General features: G+C 33.5%; 1 long non-coding RNA gene across 1 annotated transcript in view; it reads left to right on the forward strand.

Moving 5' to 3' along the window:
• LOC136569218 (uncharacterized) overlaps positions 1–27,809 on the forward strand; it is a 476,564-nt gene that overhangs the window by 297,490 nt on the left and 151,265 nt on the right. Inside the window, exon 3 of the long non-coding RNA XR_010785325.1 lies at positions 1,771–1,878. This is a non-coding gene — a long non-coding RNA (uncharacterized lncRNA). The remainder of the gene's footprint in view (positions 1–1,770; positions 1,879–27,809) is intronic.

Raw genomic sequence — 27,809 nt, forward strand, 5'->3', positions numbered from 1 at the left:
GCTGAACAGAAGATGTATGTATAAACAACCTCCACTAAAGCTTATACTGCAGGGGCAGCTACTGAAATTTGTTGGGCCTTCTACTGAAAGGGGCAACTACTGAAAGGGCTTCTGAGAGAATGAGTTTACTAATGGTGTAAGTCCAGAGCTGCAAAGTGTTTCTGGAATAATGTAGACTTTTTATTTTTTGGAATTGTGTATATAACTAAGATTAGGAATTTTTTCTTGATATTAAAATTAGAATATAGTAAAAGGAGCTTTCAGCTGCTAGGAAATCGCATATTAATTTTATAAGATTATTTCAATTGTTTTGAACTAATTAATTATTTAAGCAATTAAACTACAGGAAAAGCATTACTGAATTTTTTTAAGTTAGAGCATACTTATTTTTCTGATGAAATAAAAATGTGCTATTTGCCTTTAATAAAATAACATTAATTCATAAAATAATGTCAGCATGTGACAAGGTGTAGTTCTTCTAAATTTTTACACTCTAAATTAAAGGCCATAAATTTGTCAGATGTGCAGTGCCTCTCCAACCAGTATTTATATTAGCATTGAATAACTAACTATATAGTAATAATCCATCTTCTTGTAGAGTCTTTTCATAACCTATCATTTCCTCCTAAGCTGTATATCCTTTACAGCAAGGAATGTTGATGGATAAAGATCTGAAATTTTCTAAGCCACCTGTGATTTTCTGAATACTGCTGTTCTGTCCATATTGCTACCATTGCATGAAAGCTCACTATTAAGTTGTTTTAAGTCAGTGAATTTCTGAAAAATTTGTCTCCTGTAGAAATCTATTCATTGTGTTGTAATAAAGCTGAGAGTTGTAATACATTTGGTTTTCTTTCAGTTGGAAGGACAGAAATATCATATGGTCAAGACAACAAAATTACTGAATATTTACTTCTAGGTGTAATAAATCTCTGCTTTTTCCACTGTGTTTTCCCCACATATTTCCATTAATATCTCTGTCCCTTCAGATATCTCTCTGTTGTCATGTTGCCTGGTTGACCTGATTGACCTGGTTGACCTTCTGCCTGCAAATAACTTCCATGAAGACTTATAGTACATTTTTTTCCCCAGGAACTTAAGTTAAACTGATTGGGCTATGATTTTCAGAACCATCTTTTCCCCATCTTCTCGATATTATATTAGATTCTTGATATATTAGGTTGATATTAATTATATTATATTACATTATATTAGTTGCTCCTTTAGTTAGTTAGGACTTCTTATCTTCATTTCCTTTCAAAGGTGAGAGAGAGCACTTTAAAATTGAGAGACTTTTTCTTTAACCTTTTGTTTTATAAATAATTTTCTCATAAATTTGAAGTCTATAGTCCGTAATAAGAAGAAACTTGGAAAAAAGAAATGGTACTTCAAGATCAAAATAAAAATGAAACTTTCTTATTTAGATATCTACATTAAGCTCCTTTGCTATGAAACACTTCTATTTGCTACTGCTAAATTCTCTGACTAATTTCTTCAGCATCAACATTTTTAAATCCATACATATTTGAATAAATATATATATGAATAAATGTACACAAAATAAATTATTTTTAGAGCACTTATTTATATATATATTGTATCACACAATCAAGGATAAATTCAAAGAGTGAAACTGTTTATGCTTCTATCCTTTGTGTAACTGTTTTGATGACTCCTCTAATGAGACAGGCTAAGATAATATAATAAATGTCTTATTGCACTTAGAAGATAGGGAAGAAAAATAGTTACTGACCCTGTGTTTCATTCCAGGTGGGAGTAAAAAACAACTGTTTTCCTCACCGTTTACAACCCAGTTAAGAATTTGACTGACAGAATGTTGGCACCAGCTGTGGCAGAACTGATCAGCCTCAACTCCAAGTAAGTGATGTCTTACACATTTGGAGATTCATTTCAGACTAAATTTACAAAGCCTACTGATTTCTAGCAACAAACACAAATTAAAAATACACTTTATATGGCACTGTAGAGGACTTTGATTTCCCTTGTTGTAGAATTCTTAAACATATCTTTAAATCGGTGTGTAACTTCATCTGTTCATAATGTTACTTTGCAAATTTGATGCCACCTCATTCTGATTCCTCTTCCTTACTAGACAATTAAAAGCACTATCTGAAAGTAATGACAAATTATTATAAAACATAAATATAAACATGAACATGGGGGAAATATTCAATGATCAAGAACATGTAGACAAAAAATAGTTTGTTGACATAGAAGAAAAACTGGTGGGAAAAAACCTAAATAAGAATATTTAGATGCAAATTAAATTAACCTTGCTTCCCACTGTATTTCTCATGGGAGACAGTTGTGGGTAAAGGACAGAGTAAGAAGCCTTGGTAGTCCAAAAATTATCTCTGAGGGAAGTCCACATGTTATCTTTCACATGGTTAAGGTGACAGTAGTGCTACAGTCACCCACACAGGAATTATGCACTCACATTTAAGTGCACCTCTCATCCTTCTAGTCTTAGATTTTTAATATTCATGGACACCAGTATCTCAGTTCTACTTAGAGTTTTGTTTTCTTTGATGTTGAAAAATTCCATTTTTCTGATAGCTAGAAGGAAACTGTGGAGAAGATAAAGTCAGGTTATCAGTTTGTCAGATCAGCTTTTTGCTCACAATATAATTTCAGTGAAAATCTATTTTCCTCTTTGAAAACTGTGCACACGATGCCTATTGTAGCAGACCACAGCTAAGAGCATCATTTTTACATTGGTTCATTTTTACATTGATATATATATTCAGTATGTACCATTCAAATTGTTCCCAAATATTAACTAGCATGTAGTGAAAAAAAATCAGAATTAAGAAAGTGTGATGAGAGTGTGACTGAATTATTAAAGATATTTATGTACTCTGGAACACAAAAAAAGTAAGATGAAAAATGAGGCTGTTAAGTTATATATTTCACAAGTACTTCTAGTGAGCAAAGTACAAGAGATAAAGTGAGGGACTACTTTTGGATAAAAATATAATATGTGTATATTAATCAATTTAGCTTGACACTTACAATATGAGCAACAAAAAATATAACCCAGAAAAATGAAGGATATAGAGCTTAAGACAATTGCTGCTCAAATTACAGCAGTTTAAAATACCCTGACACCAGAATACTCAGTCTTTTTCTAGGCCATCTTTGTAACAGTGATAGACTAAAAGGCAAGGAAAAGAAATATTGTATTCATTCTACATTTGGGAACAAGGTCACAGCAAAGTGAACATTTGACACTAGGAGTCTGCTACTGGGCCAAAAATGGAACCAGTTTATTTTGACCCTTGTTCCAGGGTTTCAGACTTCATCTCTGTGAAAGGTTAACACTTTGCATCTGGATAACATCAGGATCAGATTTTCACAAGCTTTTAGTACCCTCACTGGACGAGGTCTTCTATTCTTTCCACAGAGAGCACTTAACTGATTATCAAATGATAGTCCCTGATTTTAATATATGCTGAAGGTCAAGGTTTACATTTTAGCAGCTTTCCTATGTGATGACAAAATTTGACAAGGTCTAATTGGTTGTGATTTGTCTTTTAATCTTGTAATCTCTTATTATTGTTCCATTTATATGTGTGAAGATAACAGAATTTAGAGGCATATTGAACTGACATTTCCCTTAGAGATGGGAAAAAAGAAATTGTATGTACTGATGACATTTCTCTGGATTGATTCAAGTCATAAATAAGGGCAAGAAAAAAGCTTAGCTTCTGTCTCCTTCTTTTTTAGTGCTTTGAATAGGCAGGTAGTGAGTAGGGGCAACAGTTCTTGTTATTACCAGTTTTGGAGATGTTATTTACATGGTATTGTCTGGAGGGTATGAAACTCTGTTTACTGTTTCTTCATCAATAATGAGTCTAAAAGTTATATATAGACAAGGAAAAAGGAAAAAAAAAAAAAGGAAACTGATTCCCTTTAAACATGACAAAAATTCTGTTTGCAGTTCTTAAATTAAGGCCTGTTAATATCTTAAAGTTAAGTCTTGAAAACTTTTACGTAAGTTCAAAAGCATCTTCTGAATGTTTATGTAAATAACATATTCTTAAAATTCTTTGAAACAAGAACATCTACGAAGATAGAATTTTAAGTACTTTTTCACATTTATAACGGCAGAATTTGCTGATGGTTAATGTACTGTATGTGCAATACACATACAAACCACTCAATAAATGAAGCAATCCCAGAGCTGACCAAACAGAGATGGCATGTGAATATAGTAATATAAATATCATTGCATGTGGAATCCTCACATCTTCTCTATTTTTATAATTCCTGTGGAGTGAAACTACTCTTCTTTTTATGCAAATGTGAAATTCAGGTGAGAAAAAGCACTTAATTTCCCCAATGTGTTATAGGAAATACATGGAAATCCAGGGAGATAAATACTGTTCCAGATCCTACATTAGGATTTTGGAAATGAAGCTGCCCTTTGTGCAGGGCTGTCAGTAATACAGGAAACAAGCAGTCCATTTTCACTTTCACGTACAAATATTTGTATTTAAAAAGGCAACAATTTTTCAAAACAATTTATAGCATTGGGAATACTGCTATTTTTTCGTCATATTCTACACACTGGTGTTACAAGAAATGTGTCATATATCTCTATTTCATATGATGTTATCATATGAAAGATCACACATTTCACACATCTTATCATATGAATTTTTATCCCCAACTGAGCTCTGGGATGAGGCATGTTTGTTTATGTGTGATATGAATTTGGGCAGATTCTATCTGTTGATGCTAAGTTGATCTCAGTAGAGCTTTGTGCAGACATTCAAGCTGACTATTTTCATGCAAAGTTATTTGCCTTGTGTTGAACATTAAAGTTGCAGTTAAAACTGTTCAGTCATGTCCTAGGTGAAGCTTGGATAAAATATCTTGTTATGTCCATTATTTTTTAAAAAGTATACAGCTTTTACGCAAGATAAACTATTGCTTCTTTCACTAGAAATCAGAGTAATTATTGACAAGACCATAGTTTACTTCAATTTCTAGCAAAGATTCCCACATATTGCAAGGTGATTTGCTTCTGGGAATATCTTTGTATATATTCTTTATAAAAAATTAGAAGTTGTTGTCTGCATGGAGGATACCCCAATATCTCATGACTCCTACATCTGATTATGTAGTTTTTTTGCCTGTATGCTGACTAAGTCTTATTAAGTGTGAAAAGGTATCAATTTAATATGTAAAAAATAATTTATTAGTAGTATAATTGAAATATTGAAAGTCTAAATAAAATACTATTGCCAGATCAGATGTTATTATTATGCATAAGGAAAGAAAGTAAGTTTGCTGATGAGACCAAACTGAGAGGTGCTGTTGACTCTTGGGCAACAAGAAGGGCAACAAGAAGGTTTGCAGAGGGATCTGGGTAGGTTGGAGCAGTACTGCATCCCACAATTTACAAGGATTTTAATATCTTCTAATATATCTAGAGGAGAGCAACAAAGCTCATGAAAAAGCTGGGAAACATGTCCTGTGAAGAATAGCTAAGGATTTTGCCTTGTCCAGTTTGTAGGAAAAGAGGCTCAGAGGTGACTTAATTTCTCTCTGCAGCTTCCTGAGGAGAAGTGGAGATGTAGGTTCTGACTCTTTTCTCTGGGATCCAATGATAAGACAAGTGGGGATGGTTTCAAACTGTGACAGGGGAATTTCAGACTGGACATTAGGAAGCAATTTTTTATCTAGAGAGTGGTCAAATCCTGGAAAGCAGAGTGGTGGTTGATGTTGTGTCAGTATTTAGAGGTGTTTGGACAACGCCCTTAGCAACAGGCTTCAACTTTGGATCAGTCTTGAAGTGGCTAAGGAGTTGAAGTAGATGTTTGTAGACCCCTTCTAACTAAAGTATTTTATTCTGCTCTAAAGAATAAACAAAAGATATATCACTAGAGGATATCTCTGCATAATCACCATAGAATTATAAAACACCAGATTAGAAGGGGCCCTCAGAGATCATCTGGTCCAAACTTTCTTGTCAAACGCATGGTCTAGACAAGATTGAGTAGCACCTGGTCCATCTGAATTTTAAGTGTCCAACACTGTAGAATCTACCATTTCCCTGGAGAGAATACTCAGAAGTCTGATTGTTTTGAAAGAACTTTCCTCTTGCATATAATCAGATTATCCCTGGAAGTAACTTGTAACCATTACCCTATATCTTTTCCAAATGACTCCTTCTGAAAAGGGAGTTGTCAACTTCTTTGTAGTCACTCTAAATTTTCCTGAGTGGATGTTGTCAGGGCCCATCAATTTGCAGAGGTGAAGTTGCAGTAAAATTTTACTCACCAACTCTTCCTTCAGTGAAGGTGGGTTTGTTTATTTCAATCTGGACTTTTGCTCCCTGGGTCGAGCAGTGCTGGTGCAGAGAGAGGTGAATGAAGTGCTCAGAACATCTCCCTTTTCAGCATTTTGGTGACCTCTCTTGTTTAACAGAAGGATAGTATTTTCCTTCTGTTTCTGTTTGTCATTGAACAGTTTCTTGTAGTTTTTGATGTTTCTGGTCAATACCAGTTTTAGCCAAGCTTTTGCTTTTGTAACTGCATCTCTGCACACCTTGGAAATGCTCTTGTGTTTCTCAATGGGTCTTCATTTGTTTGACATTTTTGATATGCTTCTCTTTTGGTTGTGATCAGACTCAAAAGCTTGTAGCTCAGCCAAGGGGATCTCTTGCTCTGTCTACTCCCCTTATCTTTAAAGGGGATTAACTGGTTTTTGCTTCCAGAAGTGCATTCTTGAAAAACTCTCAGTATTCACCAGCTCCTTTTTCCTCCAGGGAATCTTCCACAGAATACCTCCCAGCTGTGCTCTGAGCATGCTGATGTTTGCTCTTCTAAAATCTTTGTCTTTAATATCTTTAAAATCTTGTGTGCTCCCTTCAACCCCAAGCTTCACAATACTGCTGCTAAGGCTATGACTAACCAAGATAATTGAATAACAGGTTTCCTTGGTTTGTGAGCAACAAGTCCAGCTGTGCCTCATTCCTTTTTGATACATCTAATTTTTGTATGAAGAAACAGTCCCATTTCAGGAACTCTCTGGAATTCATGTGAGCTGCTGTATTCTTCTTCCAACAAATGTCTGGATGTGCCCTAAAGTGCCCTATAAGAATCAAGTTCTCTTGATCCAAAGCTTGATAAGTTCTTTATAACCATAGAGTCTCCGGTACAATCTGAACCACTTTTCTTGTCATTTACTCCCTTTGCTCCTCTACACTCTATTATGCACCCCATTTCTAAACAGCCTCTGTTTTCATGCCAGAAAGCCATCTTCACCAAATCATTATGAAAATCCCATAGATGTTACATACAGACTTCATGTATTTGTTATTAAACTCTATTTAAAATTATGGTCACAAAAAAAACCAACAAACCAAAACTAAACAAAACAACCCCCTTCCACATGAACATACAAAAAGAGAAAAATCCCAAAGCAATCAATCAACCAAAAACCATCAAAAAACTCAACAAAACAAAGCATCCAACTAAAACAAAACAGAGATGGGCAGGCCAGGAGAAAATATTATACCTAAACAAATTTAAGCACAACTTCAGGCAGCTGAAGGCTGTTTCAGACAAAGTGAGACTGATAAGCTTAATTTATGAAAATTTGCAAAGTGACCATAATGCCTGTGGTTGGCTACTGGCAGTAGAGAAGTTTTTATTTACTGCAGTGAGCATTGTTCAGTTTGTAAGTACTTGTCCTAGTCATTATTTTCCTTCTGTTTCTGCTTGTCATTGAGCAGTTTCTTGTAGTTTTTGACGTCTCTGGTCAATACCAGTTTTAGCCAAGCTTTTGCTTTTGTAACTACATCTCTGCACTCCTTGGAAATGCTTTATTGAGAAAGAAATCATCTTCTCTATGCTGCCAGTTTTATCTATGTGATTTGTGAATATTGCAGAACAGGACTTAGTGAAAAAAATCTATCTAGCTACTCATTAAATAAGCATTATCTCTTACCTTAACTTCTTACATGTGAGACTTAAAAATGTCAGAACTGATACAAACAGAAAAATTTACTCATTTAAAGCATTTTTAAATGTTTTACTTTGCTGACATAGCCACATTTACAATGAAAGGAAGTGTCACCTTCCCTTACCTCTGAAAATCTGTTTTTTTATTAGGCTTTATATTTTGCATATTCTCTTCTGCAACTTTTCTCTAATTTGCTTTACTCAAATTCAGAAGTAAACATTTAAACGTAAAGAGTTGACAGTTAATTTCCTCTCAATGTAGGAGCAGGCACAAAAATTGTTTAGTTTTCACCTAAATTGGAATAAAACTATTATTGTTGGAATAAAATACGTACTAATTGTAGTAAAATTATTTGGATTTTCTGGAACAGAAAATAAGAGGAAACATTCTTGTTTCTATATCTCATCTCCCTCCGTCTCCTTTTGACTCAAACCGTAAATTAAATAGATAATAAAATCTAAAAGTGACATCCTCAGAAAGCTATTAGGTTTCTTATTTCTTTCCTTTCTGCTATTGACTTTTATTTTCATATGTGAATAAATACATTATCCATAGCAGTATAGCTGCTGACTGAATTATTTCTAAAATAAGTCTGGTTCCTTCACTCAAGAATTTTTGCAGTAACTTATAGGAAAGAAGTTCTGAATTAATTGTTAACGTTGCAAACATACAAACATTTTACAAAAACAAAACCATTCTAGATTTTATCTGCTGTCAGTCGAAACCTCCCAAACCATTATAATTTCATGATGTATGCCCTTTTTTTTAAATTAGTTTAAATCTAGTTTGCTGTTGTCTGTAAATAATTAGCATTCAAATAGTGTCAGTCAGATTGTCAAGCAGCCAACATGCACACAAACACATCACTGCTTATTACAGCAAAAATAATGTTTAAAACTTTAAAAGTTTTTTACTGCTTCAAAGCATTTTAGCAGTAAATACAACACCTGATCCCTCCATCTCTACATGTTTAGTGAGGTTGTGAAAAATTCAGCAATGCTCCAAAAGGGCAGCTAATGCATCTGGTTTTTTCATCTTGTGTTTGGAAGTCCCTTCTGAAATCTGTGTAAAACTTGTTCCAGACCTGGTGTGTTTCAGTTTTCCCCATGAAACTCAGTCCTTGTAGGGCAGATCACTTCAATGTTGACCTATTGTATCATCATTGAAAGAGCATGTGCAAACTGAACTTTTAGTTCGCAGTGAACCACAATGGATTTCTTAGACAGATATACAGCTATTAACTTAGAATGGCAAATGTGGGCACTCATACTCAGCAAAAAGAAGACTGAGGAGTGATGATTAAATAATAGATTCATAATTACACCTCCATTCACACATTTTGGCTTCACTGTCTGTAATCAACTCTTCAGACTGAAATTACAGTTTTTTCTCTCTTCACACCAGCTACTCTCCTCTGCTTCTCAAGGCTGCAAAGGACACATGGCCTGGAACCACCATGCATGTGAATTCATCTTAGACTCTATGTGCTTTTACGACTGTGAAAAAGTACAGGTAGCATATGTCTGTCTCCTGTCTGACCAGAAAGGCTGTACACAGGTAGCTGGAAAGATAGCAGACATTCACACAAAAACATTGATAAAATAATTAAGAAGATTCCTGCTTTCATGTAATTGTTACTTTAAATGCAATTTCCTTTTTTAGTAGAGAACACATGGAAAAAAATATGCTTCTATTAAATATGGCTGAACATAGAAGAGATGTTAGATGTATAGCTAGATGTAACTAATGAGAAGAGAATTCTTCAATTTGTATTTCCTTTGAAGTGTTTATGGTAGTCCTTGTAGAGGGCAGGAGAATCAGAGGGAATAGAACACTGGCATTCTTCCCATCCTAATGGACAGCTGGATCATGATGGACAGGTTTCCAGCAGTAGTATGACATTTCTGGAGGATTTGTGTATGACAGATGGGATACCACCTGCTGACAAATTGAAGGGGCTATATTAACATTATTGAAAAGAGGAAACTCTAAAACATGAGTAAATTAAGGGTGTCACATCTTTTGCTCCTAATGTGTCGGGAAATATCAAGATTTATAAAGAGGTGAAACACAGAGGACAACTGACTCATTTGAAACTTATTCCAAAGTTTTGAATATGTAGAATGTAAAGGATATTGGAGGTATGTATAGATTATTAGGCTGGACAAAGGTCTTTAAGGACAGATTGATCATAGCTGTCACTGTTAAACAAAATATGGATACACCTGGCTCTATTACCTTCATGAAAAAGTAGCTTCTTCAACACACTTGCAGTATTGTAACTATATTACTACCTTTTTTAAGACCTTCCCTGTCATGCAAGAGAATTTCTGTGCTTTTAGTTTCAGTTGTCATGTGAATGCATCCAGTGTAGAGTAACATTAAGCAACAAATTAAATTAATCTTAAAACTTTAGCCATTTGATTACTGAAGAGGAATTAAGTGCACTTTGAATTTACCTTTTTTGCAGTATTTAAATTATTTTTAAGTGTTTATACAGAAAGGCTCCATCAGAATGACTACAGAAGGCCAGCCTGCACATATACTTTGATTATGTAAGGCATAGTTCTAAATAATAAGAATTTCTACCTTCTATGTATGATTACTCTTTTGTTTAAATACAGGTTAAAAAACCCCTCAAACATTTCTTTAAATGAGTAAAAACCATTGGTGAGGAACTAGCAGCAGCAGGTAATTTCTAAAACTGAAGGCAGTATAAATTTTAGCCCATATGAAAGAAAACAGAAAAAAAAAATTAAAAAAAACCCCGATATGTAAAAGCAATGAGGAAGACTGGCAAATAGGAAGATAACCCTTTTGGCAAAGAAATAGAAAGTTTAAAATTTAAATTTTTTGTTTTCTAGAAAATAAGTGTTCATTATTAATTCTAAGCTCCTAGAACTGCACGGCAAACTACCTCTTATTCTCCATTTTATATTCAATAGGCAAAATTTGTTCACTATTCAGTAGTGCTATGCCACATTTTGCCCATATTTCCCATAAGGAATGTATCCCTCCTGTAAGAGGATTTTCACTGGAGACAGTGTTACTTGTTGCAGAACAAAGAACTTGTCAGCTCAGAAAGGATGCCCAAATTCTTTTTTATAGTATTAGGAAGAGTATTACATTTTTTTAAGGCTCCCTGCCCATGGAAGATGGCATAAGTAGCCAACCCATTAAACAGTAAAAAGGAGTGTTCTGTTTTAAGAATGAAGTCCTGCCTGTTTCAGGATTTTAAGGGCTGTAGCTGTAAACAATCTCTTGTTTCACATTACTCAAAGTTATGGCAATGAATTTTTCTTTGGTCTATCCTTTTTTCCAGGTAAATTTGTACTAAAAATAGAAATCTGTTTCAGACAACACTGAAGTTAATTTCAAGCTTTTAGTATCATTTGTAGTGCAAAGATCATAAATGCTTTGTTTTGTTCTATAGTATTTATTTATTCTTCTGTTGCTCTAAATAATTAAGATGTGTGAAAATTATAGTCACATAAGCAATAGTTCACAAACTACTGACTAATTCATTGATTACTGCTGCTTTGAAATACGACTACCATTTCTGCTGACACTTACAAGTAAGATGATTTACGGACAACACTTTCCCAATTACATTATAATGTATACCTTTATTTAAAAATCATATTACTATGTTAAACATATTAAATAGGCAATAGAATTCCTATCGCTTAGGCCCAGATATTTATGTTATAGAAATTCAGTTATTTAAATATTTATAAAATGAGAGTTGAGAGCAGCATTTTGAAAAGCAGTTAATAATGAACAGACATCAAGGGAGCCATCATTATAACAGCAAAATGCTGTGCAATTCCAATAACTTCCCTGGTGCAGAAGCAGGCCATCAAATTTAATTAAAAGCAGTCAAAAATAAACTGAAAAATTGAACTGCAAATGCCTATCCTTTGCCAGCAGCTGAAGGCAAAGAGAAAGAAAAGGGAGAACCTTGAAAGTAGTAATGAATTGATAAGCCTTTCTGCCTGCAACTTGCAATTTGTTCTGTCAGATTTTAGTATCAGTTAAACTAGATTAATAGAACAACCACTGTCTCTCCATCTTCAATCCTATGCCCAGTCCTTTTCTTATGGGTTTTGATGGTAAATAAAAGCCCGAGAGGGTCAAAATTTAAATTAATTTCCTTGTTTGCTGATTTCTTTTATGTAATTCTGTCATGTACATTAGTCAGACACAGGCATAATAAAAACAATTTAGAGACAGAAATAAACATTTCTATTGAATGTGTTTTCTGGTTCTTCCAGAGAGGTTTCATATCTTTTTATCCAACAAAGGTAGATATCACCTGCAAAGTTCATCTGTCCCTACAGGCTCCCATGGGATAATGAAAGATAAGGAGATTCATTTGCAATGTATGAGGACGAGCAAATTTATTGCTGCTTTATATGCTCAGATTAATGTGGATATATTCAAACTGTACCACAAGGACAGAACCAATTTACTTTAGATCATTTTATTTTTTATAAAAATAATGTTTTAATGAAGCTAAATCTTCCCTGCTGTGACCTTATTATGTTTTTTAACATCAGTGAGAAATAGATTACGTTGAATCGTAACAGAGCTCATGAAACAGCAGGAATTTGGAGGCAGAAGATCAATTATATTTTAGTGGTCAATACAGAATTAGAAGAGGCAAAACCAAGTAGATTCTGGGAAATAAACTGATGGAAAAAAAAAGTAGATTACTTTCATGCCAATCAATAGTACACACTACAATTTTTATAGGGGTTATGAAGACACAGTAATTTCCTAACACAGAAATTTCCACTCTAGTAGATATTTTAGGAGGATTGAAATTATCATAAAACAAAGCAAAATAAATAGGAAGTGTGATGTTAAAAGACTGCAAAAAATTGATGGCAATATGACTGATTATTAATTCACTCTTTGATAATAAATCAACTCATATAAAATTAAAAGAAGGGGCCTAAGTTATGAAATTTTTTGCATGCCATTCAATTTTCATCATTTATCATAATTTGAAAGGTAAATGATAATTAATTCAAAATAGGAGTTAAACTTTTCCCTTATTCTAATTCCCCTCCATCATCAGTCAAAGTTTGGGCTCCTGAGTACAGGAGTAAGCAAACTTTCAAGAAAGATTTGCCTATAATTTGCTAGATATTGAAAAAAAAATGCTCCTCAAATCACTTACTCTTGCTGAAATCCCTAGTTATTTTTGATGATGTTATATTCAATTTTAGATAACCTTTACACTAAAATAATGTAAAAAATCCTCCAAAAGACATGAAAGGAGAGTCTACTACCCTCACTTATATGAAAAACTCTTTATTTTATGCATTATGTAGGAAGACTTTCTTGGATGTCATGCAAAGCAGTAAGAATAGTATTCATGTACAAGACTTCCTTGTACTTCTAATATGAAGAAGGCCTGCATATTGTTAATGCATATTAATTATAATTCTTTAAACTTCTTCTGCATGATTCACAGTGAGACAGAAAATACTTACAGGCACATGGTATTCCAAACAAGTGAGTGAAAGAATTACTTGATTTTCAAACCTTGAAGGGATTCTTTGCAATGAGAGTAGGATACCCCAGTACACTGTCAGCCTGATGTGGACACATTTGAGATTGCTCTGGTGCAGTCAGATGATAGAATAGTCAAAAATCTTGGAAATAAATACAGGAAACATAATAACTTCAGCCAGTCTGAATAGCATTTTTTACCTGAGGTACTCAGACTGAAGAAATATCCAGCATGATGTTAGAACTGAATCTGAAGCAAATACGTGGCAAGGTTGGTCTGTAATATTTGCTTGGCCACTAGCCCCATCTGGAAAACATGTCAGAGGATATGGATGTCCCCACATATCAGCTGCCTAAATCAGGACCTTTGAATTCTAAAGAAAGAAGTAAAATGGATACAATATGTCAGTAATCAGTGTTCTCACATTTATCCGTAAAGAGAACGTCATCTTGACTTGCACTTATGGGAATAGGCAGAGTAATTCCCTTATGACGTGACTCAGTGAAGCAGCTGCAGCTGTGTCTGTTCAATTTCTAGAAGGTTTTCAAGAATTGGTTTGAGAGAAATGACTGTTGCATGCATTTTTCAGATGGTTGGAAGGTCCCTATTCTTATCAGAAGTCATTTATATCCATGAACATATAGTCAGGCTGTCACACCAATATGTGGTCACATTCAATCTGGAAAACAAAAGAGAGACTCTCAAAATCCCTCACCACTTTACAGAGTGAAATCCTAAATATAAACTTGATATCCTTTGGCCTAGAGTGATCTTGCAAATACCTTCTCTCCTGGTGCAAGATAAAGACATGAAAGGATAAAAAGGGATCACATATGCCATTCTGCTGTAAACCAAAACTCTTTTTTTCTCCAGGTGTGTTTCCAGTTCATTAAAAAAAAAAAATTCACCTTAGAGAAGACTTAAAATACTTTTGAAATTAAATCTAAACAAAACAGAAGAATACAGAGCTTATATTTGAACAACAATTCAGTATGGAAAATATTAATAGTCAATGCCTATGCAAAGATTGTACGTTTTAAGTGAATTTCAGTCTTATGTATATACCTTGGTTTTGTTTCTTCAAAGAAAATGTTTGACTATGGAAACTAAGTTAGCAGTAGGGAAAGTCAGGATAAAGATAGTGGAATTCTGCTTCTGGATAACACACCTCTTTTCATAAGTAGGAAGTCTTTTGATTTTTATTTGTTTTTCCTCTTCCTCCTTCTTTTTTTTCTTAAATGAGAGATTTTTCTAAGCATAAATTTAAAATCAAGATCAGCTTTATCCCACAAGTCTCTGTAGTGCAAATCTGTGTCCAGAACTGCATAAAATCAATAAAATGTAAATACAATTTATAGAGAACATGTTGACTATATAACCCAGCTTTATTATCAGTGGGGTGCTGACTCTAACACAATTAAATTGATTATGAGGTACTATTCTTTAATCAAAACAGCTTTTAAGTAATTTACCATCCAGTGCAATTTCATTCTTTCTTTGATCTTCTGCTTGATCAAGGGAACTTCTTCACTTGTACCTCATAGTTAACTAAGTTCAAGTCAGCTTTTTCAATGTGATTTAATTAAAAGATATGACCATGTTTAAAATTTATCATGTTAATGGGATTTTTTGTAATAATTTTCTAGCTGAAATATTGTTTTTTACAACTACATACTGAAATGTCACAAAAAATATTATACTCCAGTATTTTCAAATAAATTTTAAAGGTCCAAGGAAGAAACAGTCTTTTTAAAACCACTTGCATGCGTACTTTAAAGCCTAGTTCAATAATGTAGCAATAAGAATGCAAAATGATAGAAATTTTTCCCCTGGTTTATCAAACTACTAAAAATGTTTGTAACTTAGAAAAAAAGAAAACCTGAATGTAAACAAACTTGCAAGGACAGTAGTACCTGACAGTTTTGAATGATGAGCAAATTGATTCTAGGCAGCTTTGACTTTACAAACACTAACTAATCCTTGCCTTTCCCTTGATAAGAAAATGTTTGACACATCAATTAACATATAAATAAAAAATCTCATTGAGGATTTTTCCTTTCATGTTACTGTTTCCTTCTGTAAATGTTGAACTATTACCATACGTCACATACTGTTAAATTTCCATATTTTCAACTGAAAAATTGTTCTATTTATATTGAGCTAGTGCTAAAGACTGTCATTCAATCTGTACCTTTGCATTCCAATTTGAAGGCTATCTATATTATGATTAATTTGTATTAGCATATGATTTTATTACCTTTGTCCATCACATTGAAGATACATTTCTGAGGCCTCAGGTTTTTATGTGGTCATTTGTCTTGTCCCTCTCTTTACACACATTATTATTAAAGATCTTAGAAAGCATAAAGTGATTTTCTTTTCTGTGCTGCAATAATCAGTGTGACAAAAATTAGTGTGCAATAATCAATAAAAATGACTTGTTGCATGACCAAAAAAATGTACAGATGCACAGAACAGGATGCATTCTCACTCTTTCCTAGGATATTTAAAGAATTTTTTTTGCAATTGCATTATGGTAGGATGTTACTATCCCAGATAATAATGAAATATATACTCTGAAATAGGTTTTTAAAAGGACTACAAGGAGAAAAGTCACTTGTTCTGTATAATAGTGCTGGAAAAATAAATTGCTATAGTTTTTTAACTCATTTCTGTGTAACTAAAACTTGATTGCCTCACTTTCTACATAGTCCGTACATACAACAAAGGAGTCCCAGGAAAGACATAAAATAAATACTTGTTTGGATGTTTACTTGTGGGGTTTTTTTTAATCACAACTAATTAATAAAACCATTATTGTGACTGCATACTTTTCTCTGGATAGAAATAAATAATTTCCCAATTTACACTATTTATAAAACACATAATTATCAAGAAAAAGAACATTAATGATTTTTATTAATTAATAATATTTTTATTAATTTAATAGAAATTAACTTCCATTATGATTTTAGGCAGTATTTTTGCAAGGAAAAAGTAGAAAAGAACATAATTTGTTTTTATTATTTTAATAAAGCATATAGCTGGCAGGAAATTTCAGCTACTACAGTTCTTCCAGGTAAATCAATGCTTTGTCAATTTATGTGTGTTTTGTTGTATTGGCTAATATTTTCAGATCATGAATTTTCTCCATTCATGGAAGAGTACCAAATATTATTTGCTATGCTATCAAATTATCTGTGGTCTCACAGTAAATATTAATATTGTATTACATATACAGGCTTGCTATTCTGTGTTCCCAAACACTTTTTTTCAACTTGTAAACAGTAAAAGTTACTGAGATGTTCCCAGTAGTGAGAAGAGGCGATTTTCGGTTTAGGAACAGTGGGCAAGAAGAAATAAATCTCCAACTGTGACGAGTAGGTTCCTGAAAGTACTTATTTACAAGTTCTTTCAGATTCACTCTGCTATGGTTCCTCAGCAGGCTTATTTGAAGTGCCTGAAGCACAGACCTGATTAAAGTTGAGGAAAAACCCTTGACCTGCTATTTTCTCCCCCATCTTGAAATGTTCTCTTGATAAAAAATGATTTCTAATCAAAATGGTTTAAATATTTTCTATTGTTACAGTTACTCAAAGTTTTCAGGCTCTTCCTTTGAAGGATTTGGTAAATCAATATTAGGTATAAGATTAACCCAGTTTAAAAACATTATTATAATTTAAGAGCAATTAAACTGTAGATGCATTGGTAGGAGGAGAAAAACGAAGCAGAATATTAATTCTTGAATGAATCAAAATGCTGTTAACAAATAACAGTGAGAAAGCATAATCAGTCATTATCTTTGTCCCCCTAAACATCCACATCAGGGATTGCTGTATAAGTTTGAATAAAGATTCAGGGTGTAGTCAGTAAGGAACAGTTGAAGACTACTTGAAAAAACCAGGCTTTTTCAAATATTTGACATATTTACGCATTCATTAACACTTATCTTTGAGAACATCCAGAGAACAGACCAGGTTCCAGAAGATTGAAAAATGTTGAATATATTTTTAGGCTCTCAGAAGAAGCTGCTGAAGAATTATAGGCATTCAACAATCACTTTAGTTTTCAGAAAAACATGGGGCCAGATAATAAAATAAACTGTATTTGCAAATATGGAGGAAAAAAAGTAGAAGAGAAATAGTCAACTTGAATTTATTCTAGCTATATCAAAACAATTTGATTTCCTTCTAGCGCAGGCTAACAAAACTTAGAGAGGAAGAAAATATATATGTCAGTCATTACCTAACTAAGACTTGTCATTGTCTTGTATGACAATGTTTCACAAGTCAGGTTGGGAAGCATGGAAAGATGAAAATTTATTCAGGTAATCTTACTAAAAGAACAGCTATTATCAGCTTACTGTTAAAAGACGTATAAAGTGGCATTCCCTGTGAAGTTGCCAAAAATCAAGCATAAATCAAGTTGTCATAAATCAATCTTACTCAGTTAACTAAAAATTAAAAGAAAAATAAGTTCTTACATGTTTTATGTGTTTATGAGTACAGTAGCAAATATTGAATTTAGCCTATATACATTTAAAAATTACATTTATAAATAAAGAGTTCTAGAAATACATGGTGAGGAATAACTATCTTCATACATGAAGTCCTGGCATAAACTCTGGAGACTGACCTTTTGGAAAAGGGTGATATCTATGCAAAGCCAAGAGAAGCACGTGAAGAAGACTAGAACTCCAGAAAACTCTGGAAACCTTAATTAACAAGAACAGATTGAAACACCTGGAGATATGTTAGCTAAGAGAAGGACTGGTTGGGAACTGGTTACACTCTCCAAAACCAGGTAGCCTGCTTCAAAAAGAATAACCTGCTTTTTCATGTCCATGATGGCTAAAAGATATAATAAGTTTACATGTGAGACTTCTATTGGACCAAAAATATAGCTGCAATAATGATTATATACTGGGCACGTTGTAGTATCTTTATAATTTAAGAAAAAAAAAAAGAAAAATAAATTAAAGCTGGGAGTACATAATTATTACTTTCCTAGGGCAAGGAACATCTTAAAGATTCACATCCAGATTTGTTTCCTGTTGTTGGTCCTGTAACTCGCAATAGACTATACTTTGCTTATAATTTTGGATGGATAGTTAGGCAGCCTTTGCTCTTTGTTTTTTTTTTTTTAGAATTCTAACTGATAGAACAATTATATAATACTATAATGCTATCAAACAGTAAGGAGATTTTTAAGTAATTCAAGGGTATTTTAACTGATTGGACAAATATGCTTTTGGTTTTGCATGGGAATTTAAGATTTTCATTTATGTGCCATTATATTTACATGCATAATCTATATAAAAGATAATGCATTTTGAGTGAGTGGGTCATGAAATTTATTTAATTTAATGCTAGACTACCTTCTGTAGCAGTTGTCATTTATTAATATATTAATATACCAACTCTAAATGAATGTGCATATATTTCTAGGATGAAAAAATCTTTACAATTTTTTAAATGTTAAATTGGAAAGAGTACTTATCCTTCAAAACTGCAAACTCATACTTAAAATCCATTAATCAGCATGTTAGCCATCCATAGCAGAATTTTATAAAAACACCATGCTAACCACAAATTTGACAGACATGATTCTTCAGGTAGAAATCTACCTCCCTTTTTAAATTTATAATGAGCAAAGTGTGTGCATCAGCAATCATAGACTGCTAAAGTCTGTAGAAGAAGGTGAACTTTACGTTTGGGTCTGCTGTTTATCCCTGAAAGATAGCTAAAGAGGAAAATTATTGGTTCCAGAATGTTTGCTACAAAAAATGCTGTCAGAAAATGCCTTTTTTCTTTGATAGTGCAGCATTGTGTTGACTGTGTAGTTTACAGGACAGAAATTTACCTGAGATGATTCTTGATTCCTGTTATGGAGAATGGACTATCAGTTGACATAGGAAAGTTATTTTCAATCTCTTTGGCAGTTTCTCTGTTCACTAAATGGATAAAATAATTTTGTATTGTGTTTATTCAGGATTACAAAGCTTCTGTGAATTATTTTGAAATTTGCCAGTCGAGAAGTAAATGTAATATCCCTGGGTCAAAATCTTGTAATTGGCCATCAGTTAGACAATGTACACAGTATCTTCTGAAATTTGTTTTTGCTTATAAGTTGATGTATCTTGACGACCAGTTTGCAATTTCTAATTTGATTTTCTAGATTAATTTCTAGACTAATTTGATTTTCTATTAGTCCTCTCTTTTTTAATATGGAGAGTATCAACACTAATTCTATATTTCTACTTTTATCCATCTCAAAACTGTTCCTAAAACAGATCCTAGTGTCTGAATTGGAAGGTACTGGATTTTTGAAAACTGACTTGTATGTAAATCTTGTGATTCAACAGGCAATCTGGTACCTAGACCATCAGGAAAACAATTTGAATGAGAACATTCCTATTTTTTAATATATATATGAAGTAGATAACACTGTCAAAAGTGTCATTGTAAGTACAGGGTGGAGGGAAATCGTAAAGCATTTGGCACATTTTGAAATACCTTAGAGTGCTTGTAGTGGTGTGAAAACCTCATATGATTTGTACATACTGTAAGAGGGAGGCATAGGAATCACTTCTAGGAAAAATAGTCTTGAGATATTCAGGTGAAAATAATCAAGGACAATAGGCTCTACATGTAGTTACTTTTGGAGGCATTGACTGTTTTAAAGTTTAACTTTACACTGTTAAAATGTACCTTAGATAACACAAGGAATAAACTTAACTGAATCATTTTGAGTGGGAACAAAACTGTACATAAATCCAGAATCTTGATTTTAACCTGGCATAGTTTTCATATGCAAAAAGAGAGAGAAAGAATGAAAGAAATAGAAAATAGGTAGGGAGAACAGAATGAGAGCATTGTTTTCAGCTTTAATTTCATTGCTCTAACTTGAGGAAGACTATTCTTTAATCATTATCTGTTAAACAGGTTTTATTTTTGACAAATCCGTTGTCTCCAGCCCTTCCTGAAATAATGATTGAAAAAAGTTTGATATACTGGATACAAGATATATTATTTCCATTTTATTGATTCTATAATCTGGTTTGGATGTTTACAATCAAACACTTCACTAAATCTGTGCCTAGCTAAATAACGTGACTTGAATTTTTGAAGTTCAGAAAACTGAATGTCTTAAAGACAGTTGTGATTCTCTTTGATGGCTGAGAGAGAGCAAAGTTGAAAATAAGCCATATATCTAGAGGACAAAGCATTGTGAGTACATTGATGTTTCTCTCTGCCACTCCTTCCTAATTTTTCCATTCTATAGCATGGGGAACAGCAAAATTTCTTCTTTTCTGATGTAGGGGAGCTGTCTACAAAATCTTAATTTCTGAAAGCAAACATACACATGAAAATTAAAGACTTTAGTGATGCTTTTTTCTAATTAATTTGGGAAGTGCATGTCTTCAAAGTTTCAATGTGTTTTGAGAAAAGAAAAAAATTTAAGAAGTATTTGAACTTGTTGTGTGTTTAATATTGAATTATAATTCAATTGGATAAAGCCAGAATACATCTACAGGATACAGGCTGAGTTAATCTTTCCCCATATTTGTACTATTTTTTCATGTGCACTACTGGGAGATATGTCTGTTAGAGTGGAACCTTTGGCTTTCATCATTCATGCATTTCAGACCACATTGTTGACTTAGTATTTCTTTTCTACTTATTTTATAACAGTTGGGTCTTTTAATATAGAAGCAAATATATTGAGCTGATGGAAATAATTTGCTTAATACTGCTTATGGAAAATCAAAAAAGGAAAAGCTGTACTGGGCTGAAACACAGTTGTTTTGCTGTTGACTGAGTATACAGAATAAACTGATTTAGATATTTATATATACAAATTATACATTCTCTTTTTTTGTAAAGGAAGCTCAGAAAGTTAGGAGCTTTTTTGTAAAAATTATGTGTAGTATGCAGACCATTGAAAAATACTTAAAAATTGCTATTCATAGAGAAATCATTTTGAGAACCATGCTTGCAGTAATGATTCTGCCTGTAAGTCAGTTAATGTATGCTTTAATTGACTCCATGACTTATGTTCAGGTTTCTTTTTAGTTTTAAAATGACATTAATTTAGTGTTCAAATTCATAAGTAATTTTCCTTCAGTGTAGCTGTGTTCCTTGCATTAGATTCTGCTTCTGGAATCTGTACTGCAATTTTGCACTTCCTTGCTGCATTGAGTTGTGTTAGTCAGATGTGTTTAACTGTGTTAAATGACACACTGCATTATCCATGTTAGAAATTGAAACTAAAAAATTAATTTAGAGGGAACAAAAGTGAAAGAGAAAAGGAAGTCAAAATTCTGAAATTTATTTCTATTCACTTACATGTGTGCATTTTTCATTTGTCTACTTTTAAGACTTCTTCCAGACCATCATGGCACAAAAGTTCTGACAATGGTTTATTTGTCTCCATTACTAGAAAGCAAATGGAACTTAGGTATCAAGATATTTTTAAAGTTTTTATTAAAAAACATTGTGAGGCACCCATACACTTTTTAAAGTGTCTCTCCACTGTATCTCTCCCATTTTTAAAAAGGGAATTTGACTGCATGTGCTCAGTGAATTTTTGTTTATGCATACATTAGACTGTAGTTAATAATATGCTGACACCCATCCTTAATGGCTTGAATGCTTAGGACTAGTATTTATGATTTTTATCATAGCCTGTTTTTGCTTGTATTTTATTATCCCAAACATATAACCCTGATTTGTTTCTATGCTTGTTTTTTTTAATTCCCCTCAAAAATGTGAAACCATACCTTCTATTCCATTCATACTACTTTAGAATTTTTTTTCCTAAATACAAATCTAGCAGGATTGACTATAATTAAAGAATTTTAATGAATTGTGAGTTATCATTAGATATGATGCTTTCCTGTAGCTTTGCATTTCACACTAGGATTTACCATATTATTACATATGTCTTACAATGCTGCAGATTTATTAGCACTGAAAAGCATAACAAAAATAAAAAAAAATTTGGTGTAGAATATTCCTGTCATCTTAAAAATCTTAAAAAAGTTCAGCAGCTGTGAACATATGACAGCATGATCTGACCAAGATCTCTGCTTCACAAAGGGCTGCAGGGCCCAGCTTTAGTTGTATGAAAAATGGATTTGTGGACTCTTATGATTCAATTATTAAAGCTATTAGAAATTACTCTGCCCAAATTAAGGTGCAAACAAGTCCATATGCCAAAATCAGTAGTATGGGTTTTACTTGATAGTAAGTATGAGAAAAAGAGAGAGAAACAATGAAAGAAATAGAAAATAGGGAGGGAGAACAGAAAGAGACCAACACAGACAGAATAAAGAATCACCATCCATGGATCCCAACGATGTTCTGTTGATCCTCTCTAGTTGCTCTTCTTGGTGGTGACGGTCCTCCTGAAAAGCATAGAATTCCATGGGTTAATATACTTAGTATATTTCCTACACTAGCTCAGGCTAGGTAGGAAAACACTGGCACCTCCCTGGGAGGGGTGGATTTGCCATTGTCTCTTACAACAGACCCTGGATTTATTGCATCACATGCAGTCCTGTGGTGCAAGGCCTCAGCAATTACTCTGGGGGGCACTTTGCGGGGGCCTTTGATGGATTAAGGCACCTCCTCAGCTGCCTCTCACATGAATGTCCTGGGGTTGGGGCCTTCTCAGGGTTGGAGCTCCTTAGCCAGTTTGTGTGAGGGAGGATGGGCTCACTGCCCCTGAGCAGAGGTTACCACACCACCAAGACTTCATCCCCTCACCTTTATTGCAGGGAGAACTCTGTGCAAACCTGCTCCCAGCAAATGGGTCTATGGGCTATGGCCTCCCCCGTCCCAAAGCAATGATTCTTAGCACAGTTACTGAGTTTGGCTTGCATTCTTTTCCTTGTTTATTTCTTTACTTCTCCCCAGGCCTGAGATGATCAAAGAATGGGTTTCCCTTTATCTAATCTCAGGAGTTTGACTTTCAGTCCAAAGTTTCAGTCAGGCATTCTTTAGGGAGTGGTGGGCTTCAATGGTCCCTTTTTACAGTTTTGCCATAATGAGAAAAAAATTATATCAATGTTTGAGGCATGAACTATTACAGTCTCTGACATGGACTCAAGCAAAAATGTCTGCTTATAACTATAATGTCATAGTTTGCTCTATGTTTATGGGATTTCCTAATGATAAGCTTTGAATGTGATGAAGTATATTTATCATGTAACTTTGCCCTAAACTAAAATTTAGGAATAATCCCTAAAATTTAGGAATAATATCAACCTTCTGAATTTCAGAACAGGTTTGAGTAATCACTATTTCTCTGTGTTTTGAGAAAGGAAAATTGTGGTAAATTAAGCTGAGGACAGGCTTTCTCCCATTGTCTTTGAAGGACAAGCTAAATGTTCAAACTCTTACAACTTTCAACAATTTTTAAATCTTAAAAATCTTCTTGAAGACATTTCTGTGTACTGCATGAGAACTCAAATACTTAGAAATAAAAAAGATTGCAGGGAGGTATCAATTCTGAATTTTAAAATTATAAATTAGATAAGTAAATGCTATCTTTTTAAAAACTTGATAATTGTGTTAAAAGAAGAATCTTATTGTACTTCCAAATGTAAGATACACATATGAAAGCAAAATATCAGCAACTTTACATATTTTCTTAACCATGATTCTATTAAACATGTAGGAAAATGCCTTATTATTTTTATTAACCACTTCTGTTAGGATGGCAATGGGAGATCCCAAGTGTAAGATCATAATCACATTTTCTTAAATGCAGAACTAAAACATAGTAATAATCAGACTGCACTGAAAAAATATTAATTTTAAGTGAACATTGCAGGTTATATATCGGATGAAATGTTTAGTACTGGGAATGTAAGCCCAATACAAAATAACTTTAAAAGATAAGCTTAGTAAATGACTTGGTAAATAAATAAATTAGGCCATATGTTTAGTTTCTAGCTTCCAGATCATTAAACCCTGAAATATAATAATTGCAAGGTTTTTGAAATTTGTTTAATAATGACCTAACTCAACTATGGCTTCAGATATTTTTTTATTCAGTGTCTTAAAATAGCCAAGAGTACCAAGAATTTTACAGAAATATGTTTGGAATAATCCTCCCTTACCAATTTCTTAGTAGATATCCTAATATGTGATGATATTGGCAGATCACTGACCATAGGTGCAACTACAATATGACCTCCTATGAGTAACAGAGATCTGGAAATTGAAGCAAATTTTCAAATTCCTAAGACACTAAGCTTGATAAATATATTTAGGTAGAGCACTCCCTTTTATAGACCCCACATTTATTTATGTTGTTGGAGAGACAACACAGATTTAAACAGCTATTAGAACAAAAGTTTGATTATGGAGGGAAAGGTTGTGTAGAACTAATACTTTGATTGTAACCTGAAAGTTTGACATAGAATACTCAAAATACAATGCATTTTTTTGCTAGGTTAAAATGGAAACATTGGAAACATTGTTTTATATCTGTTTAGGGTTTTTACCAAAATTTTATTATCATGCTTGATCTAGTTTTGCTTGACTTAGTTTTCCTTCATTGAGATGAACTGCAAGAGGATTTGACAATCTACAAAATTATTATTTTTCCAAATGTATGACAGCCATAGAAAGTCACTAGATATGTACAACCATATAGAAAAAACACTTTTGTCCCTCTGTCCTTTAGAGAACCAAAATGAAACCTGGCTCAGACTGATACTAGTTCCTAATTTTTATAATTGTCCCAAATTAAAGTACTTTCAATAAAAAGTTAATTGTGAGTTATTGTTTTTCTGGTTAAATCACATGAATCTTTAACTGCATGTGTCTCTCCTCTTTGTTTTTTTTAAAGATGCATTTGCTGCTACTTGATGGAGAGCTTCAGTCTTTTAGATTATAATCATTAATAGATTTCAAGTGCATGTGGCAGCATTTTAAGTGAAGTCATAGAATTCCATGTTATTGCCAGATTTCTGAAAATATTCTGTTTTATTTTAAAGCAGTACTTTATCTTAGGAAGTCAGAGTATATCAGAACAGAATACATTTGAGAAGTTTGGTAGATTAGTACACTTCCTGTTAGATATAGAACCACCTAAACCTGGCAGTTGCTAAATAAATGGTATGGAGTGTCTCGCACAATCAAAGCTCCTTAAAGAGCATATTTTGTCAGTGTGATAGCTGTTACATAGGTATCAGAGAAGACCTGTATGAATGACCAAGTTAGTCTCTAATGGAGCTCCTAGTAAGCTTTTGGAAAGATACTGGGAAAAAAGTAAGAATATTATCAACACAAAACATAGAGCATGTTGAGGTTATTTATAGTCTGGTAATTTGTGCATAAATAAAAAAATGTCTACAGTTAATGCATTGTCTGTTCAATTCTGCTGGAAATAAATTTTGATCCAAATAAATACTCAATTTTATTTTAGAGTTTGCAGTTAATTTGCCAGATCAGACCAAAGTGCTTAGCACCTAGTTAAATTATCAATTAAGTTTATGATTGCTAAGAAAACAAGTACCTATAGTAACACACAGGACAGCATTTGGAATAAGCTTTGTTGTTTCCAGTGACTCCAGTCACAGGTAAATAGGCAAAGGCAAATCAAACATTGTCCTTCATTTCAAAGTAAATATAGACAGAATGAAATACAGTTATGCAACTTAAATACCTGATGGTAAATCTGATTATCATATTCTATGTGATTCTGTTCCTTCCCTGTCCTTTGTATAAAAACAGAGAGAGGATGATCAAAATAATTTCTATATGAACTAATGAGTGAATAAATACCATACACCATTCAAGGTAAAACTGAAGGAATTATGACAGAAATCTACACCCATCTAAATCTGATCTAAACACATGGGACATGGAAAAAGTGAATGAAGCACTATTTATCTTTGTTTGTTTGTTTGTTTTAGGAATGTTTCTTTAAATAAAGTGCAATTAAATTGGGAAGTATTGCTCATGATGTTATGGAAGCTGAAACTGTAAATACATCCAAGCAGCTTTAGACAGTGCAGATAAAAAGGGACTGAAGTCAGTCTTAGAATTCTTAACACATGATAGTAGGAAAAGGATGGTTAACACTTAAAACTACCAGACAGGATTCAGAATTCAATACAATCAGAGTCACTCTCAATAAAGTCATGGGATGTGTCCAGGCTCTTTTGGAAAGCAAGATATTTCCAAGGGCTGGACATAAGATTTTATATGGAAATAGGTGTTAGAACCACTTCTCGTTCCTGAATCCATTTTCTCTGCTTTTATATAGTAAATAGGTATTATTTATATAATATTAATGTAGCAAATTAAACAAATTAGACACCTTTCAGAAGGACTCAAACAATCCAGAAATGGGGGTAGGACAAGACAAACTGATCAGAGGCAAAGTCTCACTTCAAAAATTTTCTGTGAAACAGAGTCTGGATTGAGAGTACAAAATCCTGCAGAAGACTCATGTGGAAATCAAGCCAAAAAGTTCTCAGAGAGGGAGAAAGAGCGTCCATTTAGGCAATAATTAAGTGACTTTTACAATACAGAGATATAAGGCACCCTACTTCAAGCAACCAATAGATGTTGTTAATTTCTATTTTTCACCTGATAATATCCAATGGATTATGGTATTTTCTGATTTTTCACAGCAATTTTATTTTTTCAGAGAGTTTTCTACCTTCTCAGACACCAAGTTGCCATTACAATTGCTTGATTTTGTACTTATTGATGTTATCGCAGGATATTCCTGTGCACCGGGATGAAGTTCAATGAGGACAGTTAAAATTTTAAATTTCTGGTACACAGGTCAAGTTTTCTAGTTCAGTCTGGAAGGTGTTATAAATGATCAAATCGGTAGCCAAATTTATAAAAAATTTAACAAAGATTTATTAGATCGATAACAAAAAATAGAATTTTGAAAGACCACCACAGCCTCGGGCAGCATTGAACCTGGGTTTCGGCGCTGGGTGAACCAGGACCCGACTGACAAAGTGAGAGTGTTTCCCCAGTGGTTCACCCCGACTGCTTCTTGAAGCGAGCTTATATACAGTTTATTCTGCCTAGGGCAGAAATGACCGAATGTTCCTTTGTGTCCCTTCACATGCAGAACCAGGGCCATACATGTGCAGGGGTAAACAAAAATCCGGTCCCAGGTGTCTAGATGATGTCAGAGCACACAGGAGAAGTCAGTATTCACACCTAAAGGGTGGTGACGGTAGTAGATGCAATCTCCGATGAGCAGATGAGCAGATCACTCCTGAGTGGCCCGGGCATTCCAGGGAAGTCAG

This window comes from Molothrus aeneus, chromosome Z (genome assembly GCF_037042795.1).
Source record: "Molothrus aeneus isolate 106 chromosome Z, BPBGC_Maene_1.0, whole genome shotgun sequence".
In the NCBI taxonomy this organism is placed as follows: Eukaryota; Metazoa; Chordata; class Aves; order Passeriformes; family Icteridae; genus Molothrus; species Molothrus aeneus.